The sequence below is a fragment of the Calidris pugnax genome, unplaced genomic scaffold, assembly GCF_001431845.1.
Source record: "Calidris pugnax isolate Ruff unplaced genomic scaffold, ASM143184v1 scaffold40, whole genome shotgun sequence".
Taxonomy (NCBI): Eukaryota; Metazoa; Chordata; class Aves; order Charadriiformes; family Scolopacidae; genus Calidris; species Calidris pugnax.
In genome coordinates this window covers 3,303,842-3,322,577 of record NW_015090796.1, presented here as the reverse complement: position 1 = coordinate 3,322,577, position 18,736 = coordinate 3,303,842, and the positions used below count along the sequence as shown (strand labels likewise).

The following is an 18,736-nucleotide window of genomic DNA, read 5'->3' as shown; positions in this document are numbered from 1 at the left end:
CAACCAGAGAGCTATAATGCACATTATATGTTCAGCTGCTTACATTTAATATTTTAACAGTTAAGTTTTCAAACAAACTAAAACAGAATTATAAGACTTTGGAAACAACAAAGCTATCTGTCTGTTCTTATTTTCACATTTTTTAGCTAACAGAAATAAAAAATTGGAACAGTTATTGAGATAGTGTATTTGAAAGCCTAATAACACTGCCAATTTAAAAAAAAATGTTAATATGGTATTAGATAGCTTTGTCAGTTGAGCTGTTTTCAAGATGACTTAGAAATGCTACTACCAAAGGGCTGCTTCATCTTCAGCCACCTTAAGAGAGTTAGCACGGGTAATTTTTCTGAATACTATGAAAAGTACATTCAAAAATATGACGTTTTTCTTCAAAATAATAAATCAGTAATTAAAGCACTCTCTGTATTTTTGCCAAGGAAAAATTGTAACAGAAATGGAAAGCCATAATAGAATTGACCGGAGAATTGATTACTGGCCTTTTTGTTTGCTGAATATAGTAACTGGGTTCAAAATGAATCATTTGTTAGGTATCTCCTGCACTGTATAAATACCTGCAACTTCTACTTATGAGAGTTATGTAGGTGGAGCATGACTGCGTACCACAGCCAAATCTGTGTGCCGTTTAAGAGTCAGTGGTCAACTCTGACTCCGACCAGACAGTCCCCTTCTCTCTTAGATTGTGGGTAAGTATAATTTCTTCTTGAGTAATGTGTTGGTCCTGCATCCTGGTGCAAACAGATAAAAAAGGTTAAGTATATTTTTAAAAAGAAAAAATTCCCCAAACAAACACTGCTTTCACTAGGGGCAGTACAAGACCAAGAAATCCAAGCCGTCATTACCGGTGAAGAGCCCTGCTCCATGAATAATACATTTCTGGGGCCAGCTCATATCATAAAAATAGGTTGTCTCTGCTCATGAAAGGTCCACATCTAGGCTGATAGAGAGAAAAAAATCTGCTTCATACCACTACAGAGGGTGATTCTCCGGTTGGAAACAGGCTACTGGCAGGGCACTGGAAGGTATTTTCAAGTGAAAAAGCCCATACTGTTCCACCTTGTGAACAGCAAGAAAATGCAATTTTTTAGTTATGATTTTACCTTAATTTTCCAGTGCATAATCATACATCAAGCTAATCCTTTTCACTATATTATCCAGTTCTGTAAGTTACTGTTAACAGCGTTAGAAAGCATAAAGTACAAACATATACAGGCCTTACCGACCTATTTATATATTCCTTTATCTGAAGATACACAGGTATCTTCATACCATCAGGTAAGTAACTATCAATATTTATTCCTGAAACATTACTGGGAGACTGAAAATACTAGTCCTGATTCAACAGAAATGAAAGTAAGGGGAATACAAAGCTAAGGGCCCTACTACGTAAAGTAAAACCAGCAGCATCTACAGAAAAGCAGCTCCCAGCCTATTGTTTTTCTGCTAATCACTTGATCAGCTTTCCTCATGGATTTTTTTTTTTTTTTAGATAGAAGTTATCAGCTATACAGTAAATAAGAAAAAACCCTCAATCTTGACTTTACATCTTCTCACCTGTGATACATCTACAGCTAACAACAGCACTAATCTCTGAAACAGACCCTGAAACTGGTAAACTTGCAGAATACAGTTCTACATAATCTTCAGATTTGGAATCTATCATCTGATTTGTCCAATCTGGATGTGTATAAATTTCTTCTTTTTTACCATATCAGGTTCCAAGTAGGATCATGAAGTACAACAGAAACAGATTTGAGGTTCTTGTACTTAGCATTTGGAACTAAAAGGAATATATTTCTATGCTGAACTGCAGTTCATAGGTTTATGGGTTGTTTTTTTTACAAAGAAAGTATAATTAATATGCCTAAGTTTAAAAAAAAGCGCATTTAAAAAAAAAAACCGGATAAATACAGTTTGACATAAAGAGAGGGTGTTACATTCCATAGTCTTTCATTTGGTCTTCGGCCCCTTTCCTGACAGTTTGTATAAGTATCAATTCTCGTGACATATATCTGGATATAAAATCTACCCTTTTATAAATGTATTAAACTATCCCATTCATTTGCTGCTGCCTGACTTACTAATAGACGTGCTGGTGCTGTTGTAATCTTGGTTTTAAAAGTGTAATAGCTAAGTGGCAGCAGTACTTCTGGAGTTGAACCGAGCTTAGCAATCAAAGCAGAGAGGCAGCAAAAGAAATCATTTGAGGACCCTATTTCCTCTCAGCCTTCATTTTACATTATGTGCGATAAATCATATACCAAAAATATTCGTCTCATAGCGATACACATATTAATGATTCCCATCCAAAAATAATTTTAGGACTAATTACAAAAGTCAGCATTATTTGCAGAAACCCTAGAAAGATCTAGCTTGTAACAAAAATAATATTAAAAATATAGTAATGGAAACTAGGGGTTACAGTAGTCTTCTAATCCAACCTGTCTATAAAACCAAGGAAAAGTTATGTTTGGGATGCTTATATATATATCATTCCCATACCCTCATACACAAACAAATATAAAAGTACATAGAAAAAAATCCCACTAAAAAATACTATATTTCTAACCCATAATATAGAAGGACTGTAAGTCTAGAACAACAGGAGAAAGACTTTCATTTTATATAGTAACTGTATATATGTGAATAAAGAGCACCACGTGTTTATGGACTGATTATTTTTATGAGGTCTAACTGCGAAGAGACATTTTGACAGTTTTATTTACAGTGTAAGGCATACCCAGAGGCATGCAAGCATAGTTTGAAAACCATATATATTTGTCTATAAAGCACACAGATATATAGATATATGTACATATGTATAAATATATGTACACGATCATAGGAAGTGACTTTACAGAAAAACCACAAGCCCAGCTAACAAGGCAGTCTATCACATATTTCTAGATAGCCTTTTTAATGTATATACCCTACCAATTACATAAAATCTACAGTTATGTGAGGTGCAAAAATACTAATTCAGGGGTTTAAGTACATAAAGGCACTCCCCCAACTGAAATAGTGTTCAAAAATACGTCCTAAAAATACCGATCAAATGTCTCTACATATATTTAATTTATGTTAATGTATATATGCAGCTATTTCAAATGCAGCCAAGTCACTAAGCTCATTAAATTACTTTTTGATTTTGGGAATTAATGGAGATTTCCACTCTTGAAGACTTATTTATTTCTTCAGCTATAGATAAAAAAGAACCCAGAGACACGAACCCCTCTGAACACAGCATAATTCAAAGATAAATGTTAGATCATTAAGGATGAAAATAATAGGATTACAGGCAACATCAGCTTGTAAAACAAATTCTATTCTTTAATAAACATCTAGTGTGTCCATACATATTTAATGTTAACAGTTTTTTAACAGCTTAAGCTGTAACCTTAGTAGCCCAGTGTGGAATTTGCTATTGTCATCCCTGCCCTCGTCGGGATAGAGGTAGAAAGCAGCAATGCAGTTACTCAAACTATATTTACCAAATTTGAGCTGTTGATTAATTTTCCTCTGGTAAAGGCACAATGGGAACACCGCTTCACCTCATAAACAGTATTGTGCTGGTTAGACACCTTCCATAAAGTTTAATTATCACATCAACTTTTCCTACCGAACACTGAAAAGAAATGCAGGACATTCTTAATAGTAAAACTATCTGCATTTTTTTGTCCTTTTACCTTCACTGCTTACCCTGCTTGTTCGTACTGTTAATGCCTTGAGGTAGAGGCTGTCCATTAATGTGTATCAAGCACTGAAGACCCTCATCTCTATTAGGACCTGTGTAGCTGTTACCACAGCATGACAGTAAGTGGTAACATTAACTGTGTTTAAAGGTTTATTTCTGTAGACAACGAAGTCCAAGACAGTAAAATTTCATTTTTCTACTTGTATCTACTCAGCCTTTTGCTGGGCAAGTACTTTGCACTAGAAGGAACACATGCCCCCTTTTGTATGCTTCATACCCACACAGGATGTTTAAGACTCCACATTTCTGGTTAGAAATTGAAATATAAAATTTCTAAATAAGAGTTAAGAGTATTACATTTACTCCAGAATGGCCAGGACAATGGCCATCGCTTGAAACTGAAGTCTGTCGATGTATTGTGATGACTTCCTATATACATTATTATCAAAGTCATATTTTACAAACTGGGAATTATAAAGAAAGCTAAAATGTTAAACAAATACCCTGTTTAACCTGGATAAAACCCTATGACTGAACAATATATATAAAAAAATAAAGCGAACTAATTTATTCTCAGTTACTTTTTAGAAAAGAGAATCCTGTATAAGTGACTACAGCAGCATGTTCTGTCACATTCTTTCCATAAACTGAGCCCTGTCAGTGACAGCAAAACAGATTGTGTGCATCTGCTGGGAATGAGCCAGATGACAGTGGAAGAAACACACATGGATACCTTGGCACAACAACTAAAGAAGTAGAAGAAAAATGGACAGAAAGAAGCAGAAAGTTCTAAACTTTAATTAAAATGGCTCTCTAACAAAAGTGAAGTTATCTAAGAGTCTGTTGCAGACTGTATGCTTTGCTTTAGGCTGTAACTTTCCAAAAGCAACTACATATTTATACTCTACATTGTCTTGTTTACTCCCTATGGTACTCATATGGCCACCATTCCCACAGTGTCTGGGTCCCACAGAATTTGCCTCAGGGAAATACCATCCTCATTCTACAGACAGGGAATTGATGCTCCAACAAAGTGAAACCCTCAGAGTGATCTAAAATAGGTTCTGCAAGAAGGAGTTAAATCCACGGTGTCCACATCCAGGCTGCCATCTTAAATACTAGAATATCCTTCCTGTGCTTAGCTCTGCTTTCAAACAAAAATACTGTTATAGCTAAAATTGACATTAAACAAATAATCTGCTCGTACTCTAGCATTACATGACTAGTGAGCCTGACAAGTTAAATTAGCACAAATGGTGCCTGTGTCAGCTTTGCTCTTGCTGCTTGTATCCTCTCAAGTTTTACTGTTGAATATATGGATTGAGACCCCAAGATGGCTCTAAACAGGATCAATGAGTCACAGTCTTCAGGTCAGAACTGCTACCACAAATAGCAGTAGCTGTGTATTCCCATATAAAAGGAGAACCTGATCTTTAACTAATAGTTAAAAAGCACTCCCAGCTAAACAGCTCTCATCATGGCACGGTTATGCTCAGGAATGAATTCAGGAATTCTGCTGCTCAAAAATAAATTTCAAGTGTAAAGTAACTTACATTGTTTTCCTTTTGGTTAATCACTTCAAGATAGATGTAATAGACATGGAAGAGAGTATTTATTTTTTTTTAAAGAAAACAGTACTGTGATTACAGAGACATAAAAACTCTTCTGAACTTTGCACTTATGTTTTACACACTATTTTGCCTTACATATCAGGAATAAGATGTGACTGAGAGCTGAGTAAAGATTGTATAGCACCTAATGGTCCGAGCAGCCCAAGTCATCTATTTAGAGCATCTGGAAGCCTCATGAGGCCAGCGGTCCCAGTCTGTTATGTATTCCATATGCAGCGACTATCTAATATTTTGATGGTACTTCAGAATCACATTAGTGAAACAGAATTATTTGGTATTTACAAAACTCCTATATCTCATTACATAGTACAATTAACATCCAGCAGACAGAAACTGACATACACTCGCCGAGTCTGAGAAAGTTGTAGAACAACGTAAAATGAATAGAAAGCTCTAGGACAGCATAAAATGCACCTTCATGTCAGTATGTGTGAATGGCAGCCACACATGTACAGACTTTAAACCCCGAGAGGGACTCTGAAAACTGCTTAAGTCTGCTTATAACGTTCTTGATCAAAGAAGTGGTAGATCTTTACATATTCTTCCCAGTGTGGTCCAGTAGAGAAGATACGGGATCTTCTTTTGAAATGTTCTATTCAAATGGTACCTTTTTTTCTAATGAGTCTGGAAAAAGAGTCAGAGTGCAACTGAGAAAAAGAGGTGGATGTTAATTAACAGCATGAATGATAATTCTGTATATAAAGCAGTTTTTAGTAGGTCATCAAGTCAGTGGAGTTATGCTGGAATACATGAGCAAAGGACATAATTTCATATATTCAGTTAGATCTGAAATACTGTTAAACAAACATATTAATATCTGTGGATGTAAGTTCTCTTTGTATTAGTGAAATTGGAATTTCCCAATTAGAGTCAAAAGAAAAGAAAAAAGCACATTTTTACAACTTACAGGCTGTTTCAAGCTCTTGGGTAAATACTAGTCAACACTGAGTATCAGCACAACTTTTTAACCGGAGTTGTTATTCTTCTTCATTAATTCAAGCATAATAATGTGGTCAGGAAGTCAGGTTTGGATTCACACCCACATATTCAACAGGCACATTAACTGTACAAGAAACTGGCTGAAGAGGCATGCATGCTAGGCCACAAGGTCTTTCCTAAAGGACCACCCAAGCTCTGCTGAAGATGACTGAGAACATGTACATAATGGCTATTTTTGAACTATTTGTTCTCATAAAGGTTTATTAAACACTTTTAGGTAGACTGAGCAATTTATCGCACCCTGAAGCCATACTTCCTGTCTCAACCAACCTATAATCAATCCATTACTCATTTACAGCATGCTCGTTGTCCTCATATTCAAACACCTCTTCATGTTTCTAGCTCCTATCCTAGATTCCAGAGCTTTGCTAGGCATGGTACTCAAATGAAAGAATGAGGCCACAAAAAATTATGAGAAGCTGACACAGAGGTATTTATAAAAGAACTACCTTCACATATTTAGATGAATACACTTGTAAAGATAAAACAAAAGGCACTTTCTTCTTATACGTTGTATTTTATAAAGTAAATGCAGACTTTTCAGACAATGAAATAGGAAAGATGGCATGGAACTGGTTGTTTAAACTAGTTTTAAGCTATATTACAGATGAGAAACACAGAAAGGCTTGTATTTTTTGAGTAAGAGAGATAAAAGAGCAAAAGAAATCAACTCAATAGCTAAGGAATTATGGCATTCCAGTGAAACATGACTCAATTACAGCCCTTCATTTGATGAATATTTAATTATCTATACAAAAATGGGATGGTCTCACATTTGGAAACTGAGAGTAGCTTTCTCTCAGAATATTCTATAGCCAACTGATTAAGGACCTTTCCAGAAAGAGAGAATTGTCTTTTCTGTGAACTTCTCTAAATTAAGGGTAGGAAGTATTTCAAATCAGCTTTCTCAAATCCTGAATTTCTGCTATAAAAGTTAAACCAGTGCTTATAAAGAATTTATAGACTTAATCTGGGGATGTGGATTCCAGTAGACAACAGGACACAGCAAAGTAAAACCTAAATTCCCCTTTTTCTTGTTGCCCTAAGTCCTTTCTAATTACGTGGATACATCCTGGCGTGCTGAATAGATTTTATCTTTTACAGCATCTCAGTAAAGTTGCCAATTTTCATCCATGTTTTGCCCTTGGAGAACTGAGACGTTGCATAACAGACTTGCACTGAGAAAGTTTGCAGCGGCATTTAAAATTACATTCAGGGGTTCTGAATCCCTTTCTTATATTGTATGCATCGGACTTTTGTACCGCTTCTGTACTTTATTTGCAGACTTTATTGATGAGCATCTGTTGTATCTTTTTGGGGATGATGATTAGTGAATTGTATGTTAAAGACACACAATGAATTTTAAAAATTCCCCTTTTATTTTTAAGTTTTGCAATTCATATTGAGGGATTCCGCTCCCTGGTCTTGGAAATCACGACCAATAGGTTGCATGTGGTGCTGGAGATTATTATATTCAAGAAACTTTGGAACTGAATGTATTGTATATTCTCTTTTTCAGTAGAAAATCTATATTTTAATCTTAGATATCTAGTTTAGACCACAATATATTAAAAAAATAGTATTTACTTAACTGTTCTGAATTTAAGATCAGCATTTAGACCAACATATGAAAATGGAACGCTAATGGTTCTTTTTTATGCAAGTATCAGCAGGGGAATCTCACAAAAGAGATTCTATAGATTCCTTGTGATTTAAAGAGGCCTTTTTGATATAACTACATTGTATTCTGAACTTCTATCAATTGAACACGGAAGCTGCATTTTTAGGAGGATGTTTAAATCACAGAAAATCTTCTGAGCCAGTGGAAGAGCTTCTCTTTCCAAACACATCTGGAAAACAGTAGACTGAAAGGAGAGAACAAATACTTTCTTCCTGACCATTCTCAAAATTACTTTTTACCAGAAATCAGCAGAAGTGCTATTCCATGTCCTGTTTGGGGTAGTCAAAGTAGTGATGGTCTCACGACAGGTTTGCCTTTGATCTTATACAGAAAAATGTGGTAGAACATAGTGCTACCGCTTTACAGACGACATTTCGCAACTTGTAACAGAAGGCAGCACCAGAAAATCACCACTTGTCCAGATAAATGACAAGTACTACTCTTCAAAACAGACCCAAAACATCCTTCTTTCATGTCATGCCTCTTTGCTGTATCAGTTATTGTTTCATATTGTTATTAAGTGACCAAAAAAAAAAAAAAAAGATAAATATAAGTTCAATAAAAAACACACTCTGTCTCCATTGAGAAATCTTGGTGCTCTCAATTAAGCATTTTTCTTCAGGATTAGAAGCAAGGAAAAACCCCATTCCTAATATCATTAAAACGCCATGCAAAAATACCAGTTCTTCTACTGCTTTCTTTGAATCTCTCATAAAGATTTGCATTATGCCTATCACCACCTTATTTCATCTCTCATATATTTTTTTTAAAAACGTGAAATTCCAGAGAAGATAGCATTCAGTAAGGATGCCTCCAAGATGACACTTCTGCTGACCACCACGAAATGTTAATACTGAGCTTGTGACAATAGCTACTGGAAGCATAAGTGAAATAAATGTAATGTTCTGGATGGGGATTTAAGTACTGGAACTTGTACTGAAGACAGATTCTCATTTTGCTTTGTCAATATAAAGTTTTGGAAAAACCATAGAAATAATAGTCCAATTTTCAACTTGCACGACAAGAATACTACAGGAAATGTAGAAAAATATTGTTCTGTTTCTGTTCTGTGCATAATCTTTTTTATTGCAGCACAAACATTAGAACAGAAAATCCAGATCCTATTGTTATCCCAGTGAAGATACGCAGATTTCTACCTACCAAGGATATAGGTAGGCATTATCCATTTCTGTACAAGTAATTACGGGCAGTTCTGCTTTAATTAGGTAGCTTGCCAATCACTCCGTCATGTTTCATTTGAAGAAAAAAAAGGAATATTATTTTCCAATTAATATACATTTTAAAATGTAATTTTAAATTATTTCCAATTGCTAACAGCATGTCACATAAATGAGTCCTTGTAATCCAACAAGCCTGGGTTACTTTTTTTTCAATGTGTGCTCCTAAGAACGTTACTGAAATTCTGCTTCATCCTATTTATTTTTAAATGATCCGACCAGTCCATAGGCACTCACTAACATTTATGGTCGTATTTCTGATCTCTAAAATTTATGTATGTGTGCTTTGGATAAAGTTCTACATTTTGTGTGCCACTACAAGGATGCATTCCCTGGCTCGGAATTCTGACATAAAAAATGTGTCATGTAGAAGTTTGGTAAGTGTGCATTTTCACACTTATTTCATATATTGCAGTGGGATAATAAGCTGGCTTTTTTCCTCATTCTGCTGCTATATCATTTCCTTGTCTGCAGCTCATAGACATAAGCAAGATAAAGGAAAAACTGACCACTTGTCTAGGATGCTGTGGGGAAAACAGGTTATCACCAAACACTCCTTCAAAGATCAGTTCCTTATAAGTCTAGAACACATTTTAAAAATCATTATTATTTTGTTAAGAACATTGTCCTACGTCTGCAAGAATTAAGGGTTATTCATAGCAAGCCAAATTTTACCCACTTCAGTAGGAAATTTGTTTGAAAAACCCCTGCAAGATTACGGTGTCACATTCCACTACCATGTACTGTCTGCTCTCCTCTATTTGCACACCATCTTATCAAACAGTCCGTAGCCACATTCCTCCTAACCTTCCTAAAAGCCTTCCTCCTTTTTTTTGCCGTTTCTCCCACTTCTCATATTCAGTCTAGGCAGAAGCAACATCCAGCACGCAGATGGGCAGAGATAAAGCAGGCCTGAGGATAAGCGTAGAGGACATACTGTCTCCTGCTGGTTTCACAGAATATCCTCAAAATTTCTCTACAAACTGCCCAGTCATTCCCAAGGGTTACAGCAACCAGAGGGGAGCTCCTGGCAGCACAAGTTTGTAGACAAAATGTCAGGCTGAAGGGGACACACGGGCCAGCGCGACGGGATGGTCACAGAATCTCAGTGTCCTGTCGTTTCTCTACAACATTCCCCCCGCCTTTAGAGACAGCTTTTCCACCCAACTCCAATGAAATGATTTAAAACAATCTCCACTGAGAAGCCCATATGGAATTTTTAAATTAAAAGTGCCATAGTCTATAGAGCTTGTTACACTGGTGGATACGTTCTGGAACATTTTAATTTCTGTAATCATCTGACAATAGCTAAATTATTTGGATTAAAATAATGCACCGTTATTTCAAATATAACATCACATCACAATACATTTGTCAGTAGGAGGAAGAATTTATTAGGAATCAGATAAATAGCACATGCTACTATGTTACTTATTTATATTACTAAAAGTAGTGTTTCACGTGAACAATGTTCTGTATTACGCTTACTTTTGCAGATGTGTTTTATAAACAATTTCCCAATCCTCCCTCCTTGTCCTTTGTACATACTTTGCTAACGGCTATTGATTGACTACTTAAAAGTAAATAGTGAAATTTAACTGAGCATGGTTTCCACAAATGGCATGCGTCCTGTATCTATAAAAGCAAACAGAAATAATGTCATTTCTAATTCAGTTTACTTAACTGTACATCTTGTGATTACAGGATGAGAGATAAAAGCTAGTAACGTCTAAGGTGGATTCCTGCACTGGCACTTGGTTAATAATAATTTTTGCTATAAACCTCACTTAATCAATTATACAGCCCAAGAAATAAGAGGCAGAGGAGACCTGTTAGGTTGGGTTCCAAGTTTCCTACCAGCAGCACTTTATAACCTGGGAAATGGAGGCAGAGGAGCTTTGTGCCATCTGTTCCCTTCCGTCCCTAATCTGTGAGCTGCCTTATGGTTAACTTGAACGGAGGCAGCAGATACTGACTTCGCAGGACCTGCTGCACGGGCCAGGATCTCTGCAGCCCTGCAATGTCAGAGAAGGTGGCAGAAGGCAGAGATAAGTCCCTCTACCCTGCTGGAGCAGGTGACTGCTAAGTCACCTGTTCAGGGAGTTGCCACAGGGGCCCAGGCTACCGACCTCGCCGCTGGGACTACTGCATCTACCTTGCACGAGAGGGTACTCCATACAACATTAAAACAAAGAATTCGCAGATAATCTGTCCTCATCTGTTTCTACATGAGTCTGATCATGTTCTGCTAGAATTTCCTGGGGCGTATTTCTGCAATCTAAAAGTATTTAGTTAAAAAAAAAAAATTAAAAGTTGTGGGGGGGGAATGCTCAGTGCAGTTCTGATTAACTGTGCTTCAGAGTAACAGCCCTGCACTTCAACTGCCTTAAAGATTTTTTTTTTTCTTTCCTCTGTGCTTCCCTCTATTTCTCTTCCAAATTTACTTTTCCTTCGCAAGGGCAAAAGCAACATAACTATATCACTTTTGCATGCTATCCTTCCTGGCTGAATACCGGGTGCCACTTGCACACTTTGAAATAGTGTCAGGATGCAAGGAAGTTTAAAGGCTAGGACACTGCCCGATGTTTAGTGCCTCAAATACACGGCAAAGCTCAGGAAGGTCTCTTTGTAGTTTAAAACTAATGGGAGAAAACCACAATACCAACAGGGCTGATGACAGCACACAATCCTAAAATCTGCCTTTTTTACGTATCCTGAAAACAAACACTAAATCCCATGACTGAGAACTGGACATATAGATTCAACTCTCCGTATTCAGTGAGAAACAATTATTTTATCTGTAAGCAGGTACCTAAAGTCACTACATGTGCACTGAGAAGAAGTCACAAATTTTTTATTACCCACATTAACTGGTAAACTTATAATTTTTTAATTGCAAAATAATTTCATTTCTCTTTAAAACTTCCTTAGTATAAAAAGTATCTAGGAATTCCATTGCTTTTCTTGAAAGTCTGAGAATAGCAGGCTATATTTGCAATGTCATTAAATTGATCTCAATACTTTACATAAAACTGTGTGACATTAAAGCATGCAAAAGTGCACTCAGCCTTGGCTGCTTCTTTATCATTATAATACTGTACCTGACAGTTCAAATATACAGCTGGGGCCCGTAAGTTTTATTTCATCATGCCAATGGTAGGTAACTTTTTGAAAATTACACCCTCCCATCAAAAAACAATAATAAATCCTACTGTTGTATGATATAAGTCTAATATAATTGAATGTTTTTTCAGGTATTCATGAGTTATATAGCCAGACTGAACTTCCAAGAAAAGGACACTATATTTCAGTCTTTACCACTCTAAGCTCTGTTTCAGTATTTTACGCACATGATTTCCTTTTCAAAAGTACTGATCATCCACATCTACAATCAAAAGCGTAAGGTGCACATTTTGCACATTTGAAGACTGCTCTAATACAGTTTTCTTGCTTATACGGCAGTAAAATAACCAGGAAAAATTACAAAATGTGATAACTATTCTTTAAGGACTATAATCAGCGAGCATGTCTCAGGCTAATCTTTTTCATCTTATTTGGCCGTAAGGTATTTCAGGATATTTCAAACATTTCTATAACTGCATTTATTGCCTATTTCCAAGGGCTTACTTTTCAACACATTATCCTACCAAAATTTTAAAAATTCCCATTTGAACCTCATAATACACTGTTAAGAAGTTAGTTGAATGCACACAGGAAACAAAAGGAGAAAAAGAAAATGTACTTTACATATAACATAAACTTTTCAAAATACAGCTAAGGCAAAGCTAGAATGAAAGAAAATCAAAATGTGCTTTCAGTGTCCATTAAGATGAAACATCTGAATTTACAGGAGGTTCCTGTCTGATTATAATAACACACACAAAATTAAATACATAAATATTAATTTTATGTATCACATAAGATGAAGACAATGAAAGAAACTATGTTTACATTTATGGTTGACTCATTAGTGTTTTATTATGTGAAACACTAGGAGGCATCAGTTGGGTAAAAAAAAGAGTTCTTCTTTTGAAAAATGGTAAGAAATTAGCATAGAAGTTACCAGTTTCAAAGTTTCATACTTCCAAATGTTAAAGTCTGTATGTTATAACTAAATCATGCAAATAGCTGAAACTCTTATTTGCCCTGCTAAGTGACATATTTAATAATATAGGGACAACATTTAATTTCCTAGCTCTTTTCAAACCAGACTACTATGTTCACATATGCAACACAAAGTATAGCTTTACATCGTATTACATTTTTAAAAATAACATAATAGAGGGAAACTAAGATGACTTACTTGTTCCTCAATATTATACCTTTTGATAAATCTGCAAAGCCCTGACACATTTTATGCACTGCTCTCTGCACATAAGCTCTTAATAGGGTAAATGCAGTGAATTTAGTATAGTGCTAGACACTTTTAAGAACTTTTAATTGCTATTACAGTATATCATCTAGGCAAAAGTGTTCTTAAAAACCCCCAAGACAATCAACTATTACATTTTAAATATATTTCCCAAAAGCGGTGAATTAAACAGCTTTTAAAAAGATTTATACAACAATGCTACAAGTGGCTCTACCTTTTATTATAAAGTCATACGAAACCAGTAATGTAAAAACTGAGTTTCCTTTCTTCAAATTGCATTTAACAATGACTAAGCAACAGAGTTATAGTTGTCTTAAAAAATAATCAATTGAAATTGAAGTGTGCCTTGCCATGCTGCAGCAATCAGCTTTTATCTCTGCCCAATCAAAATGACATGTGAACTGCCTAATCCTTCTTTTGTAAGGCACATAAGACTTTGTTGTCACTGTTGGTTTTGTGAATCGCCTCTATAAGCTGGTCTGATTTCCTAAAGATGACAGATCCTAGTGAATAGACAAGCTCTACTGCACTGCAGTCAATGAGACAGTGAGATTAAAGTGGAGGACTGAAGACACTAGCTTTTAATCACCTGTCCACATGCAACATTGACCATTAGCTCTTAGAAAATTACCTTAAGGCTGGTCAGAGGACCCAAATAACTCCTTTTAAAAACAGAAAATTAAAAACTTAAATTTTTAAATTTTTCACTTGCACCATCAGTTGTGTTCGCTGACCAGAGTTCTTCTAAACTCATCTTGTTTCTGAAATAACATACAAAACTCTATTTTCACCCTTTTCAAATGCCAGAATACTAACCCTACTCTTAAGTTTGAAGTTTTCTAGCTGTTCAGAATTACATATATGATTTTTATATTTATTTTATACCTAAGTTGCTAGAGAGCCTAAATGAAGGTGTAGGAAAATCTCTCTGCTGATATCATATAGAAAAAAAATTTAAATCTTAAAAGACATCACAAATGTAACTGCTGTGGTTATTTTTCAAAATGCTGAGGCAGAGACTATAAACTCCTTGAAATTATATAGCACCTTATTTACGTTCATCTTCATAAAGTGTTTTCTAAAGAATACCACTACACCTTACTTGACTTTTGGATAAATTATCGTGTAATTTAGAATAATCATGTCCAACAGGTAAAATGGAGTCTACATATCACAAACCAAATCCTTATTCTTTCAAGCACCTAACAGCAGTTAATGACTTCTTGCTCAATGAGATGTAGAAATATACTTAGCTGTCTCTGAATATTGAACTAAACTATTCTGGTGAACAAAAAATTAATCTGTTACAGAAAAAAAGTGAAATTAGAAGAAATTAAGTTGGCAAAAGTATTCTATTCACAACTTCGGCTCAGTTCCTAAGTTTCTATGTAGTTATATTTATCTACTAAATAGTGAGCTATCAAAATCTTTCAGTGGTAAACTTTTGGAAAAAGCCTCAGAAAGCTTCATTTCTCTTTGTCTCTAATATTTAAGGTATTTCAAAAAATAGAATAATTTAAGAGAGGCACCTCTCTGTTTCTGAATATGTATGGTGCAGGTACACAAATTAAGAGTGCTTTTTTAAAAAAGAAAAATTTTCTGATGCTACAATGAAAGAAAATTCACAGTAAGAAATTTTCTTATGACGCTCCAAAACCAGCAGCTCGGGAACATAACTCTAAAAGACTTAACCTCACACTCTGTTCATCATTTAGCACCAATTTCTATAAGGCTCTTAAGCCTAAATTTCATTTTTACTTGGTCAAGTAATCTTAAGAGGATAGATGCATATCTGATTCCTGCATTCATTTATAGGACATTGAAAGTGACATTCTTTACATCTGAGAGAGAGCTGTGGCACAGGCAAGAGGTCTAGGTCTCCCAGGGGCCTGATCCTGTAAAACGTTTTTCCTGTGACTTGTTCATTTTCACACAAGTAGTCTCAGCATTGTCAGTGGGACTAGTTGTGTAAGTAGTGTTTGCATGAAAGAAGGTTTTCATGCTCAGGTCGCAGAATTGCCTTCTCATACTAGCTATGTAGGGCATATTAGTAAAAATATATATAAACAGCAAGTTTATAAAATAAAAAGATGTGTACTACAAGCAACATAAACACTCTGAATTAAGGAGCATTCTCTTAAGTTCTTCCTCAAAGAATTTTTTGATTACTTCCAAAGGGACTTAAGTGTGAGCAGAGACTTCAGTATTAGACTCGACATGAATTACGTATTCATTAATATAGAAAGAATAATATAACAGGTATTTTAATAAAACTGATGAAGTAAGAAAGTCTTGCGGGTTTTTTGACTTCATGTTAGGTACCTAAAATCATGCAACAAAAATAGTTCACAAAATACCAAATCCCCAAAGTGGCCATTTGCCTGAGCATTTGAACTGGAAATCGGTATGTATGTAATACAGAGGTTAGAACCGGTTCACAGGTGGTTTTATTTCCATGCCCTGCCAAGCCTCTAGGGATTAGAGTTATTATACTCCATATAAACATCTTTACTCTTCAACCACAATACCCGGGAAAGTGCCAATAAAAGAAATCTAGTCACATTTGTATCTAATATAATTGGTTTATCATCCATCTTGCATTTCTTTTAAAGTAAAGATATGAAACTAGGACATTTGCCATTAAGCTGATTGTCAGATAAGTGCTAGGAAAATGCATTTTGTGTCAAGACAATTCTTTTCTGATCGCTACTGAAATACTGGCAAAGTGCCTTTCTCTGCTTAATTCTCTTAAATCTTTAGTCTTAAATTGTGTATTACAGTATTTAATTTCAGGATACAGGTATCTGCTAATAATAATTATTAGATACAATAAAGAAAACAGGACTCTTCTATAAAAGACAATACTTATGTTCCCACAATGATTCATTAAGTTTTGTTTTGCACTGTTCCAGCTTTTTTTTTTTTTTTTAATCAGAAAAGGAATTATTAGCTTGTCTTTATACTTGTTTTGCTTTTTAGGCTGACAGAAGGTCACACTAAGTTTTATGGGAAACCCTAAGTATTACAGTTACATAATGCACCAATAGTCTTATAAGTCTCTCATTTACATTAAACTTTATCTTAGCCTGTAAGTAACTGTACTGCATCTAAACCAGCCAGTTTTGTAAGGCTGATTAGCTCTACTCCTTTGTGCTAAAAAAAAATAAATGTAAAGGTTACTCAAAGTACTATGTAAAGACCAAGGCATGCTATTCCAAAAGAGGTTTGCAGCCCATGACTTAAATTCCCACACCAATGCAAGGGGTCTTTCCATCTCAAGCCTAAGTATTCGAATGAAAGATGCACAAAGTTAAACACTTGCAAGCATGCATTACCTAAACTCCAGAACTGAAGAGCCTTCATACAACGTTCTTCACATAATCAACTTTAAGGGCATTTCGCTCAAACTGGATTGTTTCCTCAGCCTGATAAATCAGGGTGCAAGCACTACAAGGTCATAGCATTTGGTGAACTATTCAAATCAAACAAGCTTCGAACACTCCACGTTATTCAAGCACACAAATGATGTAAACTAACTTCATCAAAGTTTAAACGCTTCTGACACTGACAGAGACAAGCCTGCAATAATTTACTAGACAGTGATTTAACTATGTTACTTGTCTAAAAAGTTACTTTTAAGCAATTGACAGTGCAATCGTACACTTAAAAAGTCTGCAAGCAACCTTAATCCCAGAGCACATACAATGACCGATGCATTCTTCAAACGCAATAGGAAATGTACATAGGGCTTTCGTACCATGCCCACTACATTTTATTCCGATGCTGAATTTCACATGTACTTACATTATAAACATTTAGCTGTTTGGATGATCAGACTAGTCCTTGAGAAATTTTCCTTTCATAGGAAAAAGAAAAAATCCCTTTACTTCTTCCAGCCTTAAATATTCACCACCTGGTTCAACATGCAGCCTCCTTGAATCACACACACAACCTTCAAAGTCAATCCAATAAGCAGCCAGGAGATGCCTGGGGTGTGTGTGTGTGTGTGTGTGCGTGTGCGTGTGTTGCAGCGTGGAGGAGGAGAAAGTGGCTGAGCTGCTGGTCGGATTAAAAGTAACCGGACTCGTCCTGAAAGCGTCCAGGAAGGAAGTGACAGCAGGCGAATGGGAAAAGGCGAGCAGCTCACAGCCTTTGTAACATCGGGAGGGGAAGGGGGAGGCGAGGAAGGGATTCAAACTACACGCCTGATGAGGTGTCCTTCTCTGCTTCGCTCCCTCTGCCTCCCTTTTCTTCTCCTTCTCTCCGTGTCTCTATTTCTCTCTCTCTCTCTCTCCCACAATCCCAAACGAATGACTCTCTCCTCCCGAGCTGGAGAAATAATCAGTTTCACTCTTGCAAAAAGGGGGCGGGATCAGATCCCGAAAGCGTTTTAATAAAACAAACATAGAGCAGCAGCAGCGGCAGCAGCTCCCTTCCTTGCCCCTCTAGTCTAAACTAGATTGATAAATTACTCCACTACACTACTTTAATTATGTATATGGTATGCAGAATAAATCACTGAACATCAGCACCTCAATCAAGCACTTTTTAAATGATAATTGCATCTTGGGCGAATCAATCTTTCCATTCCTGACATTTTGCTAATTTTAGTTTTACGGTGGGGGTAATGGCATATGCCACACGCAAACCTAATGACAATCCTTGGGGAGGGGGGGGGGGCGCGGAGCTTGGGGAGAAGCGGGGGGGGGGAAGGACGGACGGACGGAGGGACGGACGGACGGACAGCAGCCCTGCGGCCATCGTCCTTGTCACCGCAACCCCCCCGCGGCCATCGTCCTTGTCACCGCAAACACACACACACGCCACCCCCCCCGCCTCCTCCGGCATTCTCGCCGGGCTCCTTCCCCGCAGCCCAACTTGCCAAACTCATCCCGGTTTAGCGGGGCGGGAGCCATCCCGAGGGCAAAGTTTGGGGAGGAAGGATGAGGGATCCCCCGGGCCCCCCCCCCGTCACCGCCGGAGACGGTCTCCTGACAGGCTGGCCCACAGAAATGCAGCATTCTGTGTAAAAAGACAGGACTTGCCTTTTTCTTCTTCTTTTTTTTTTTTTTTAATAGGTTAATTTTGCTTTTAAAACCAGAC

General features: G+C 36.5%; 1 protein-coding gene across 1 annotated transcript in view; it reads right to left on the bottom strand.

Annotated features, from left to right (window-relative positions):
* Positions 1 to 17,935, bottom strand: part of MEF2C (myocyte enhancer factor 2C) — a 123,493-nt gene extending 105,558 nt beyond the window's left edge. Inside the window, exon 1 of the mRNA XM_014936857.1 lies at positions 17,438 to 17,935. The gene's annotated coding sequence lies outside the window, so the exon portion shown is untranslated. The remainder of the gene's footprint in view (positions 1 to 17,437) is intronic.
* Between the last annotated feature and the right edge of the window lie 801 nt (positions 17,936 to 18,736).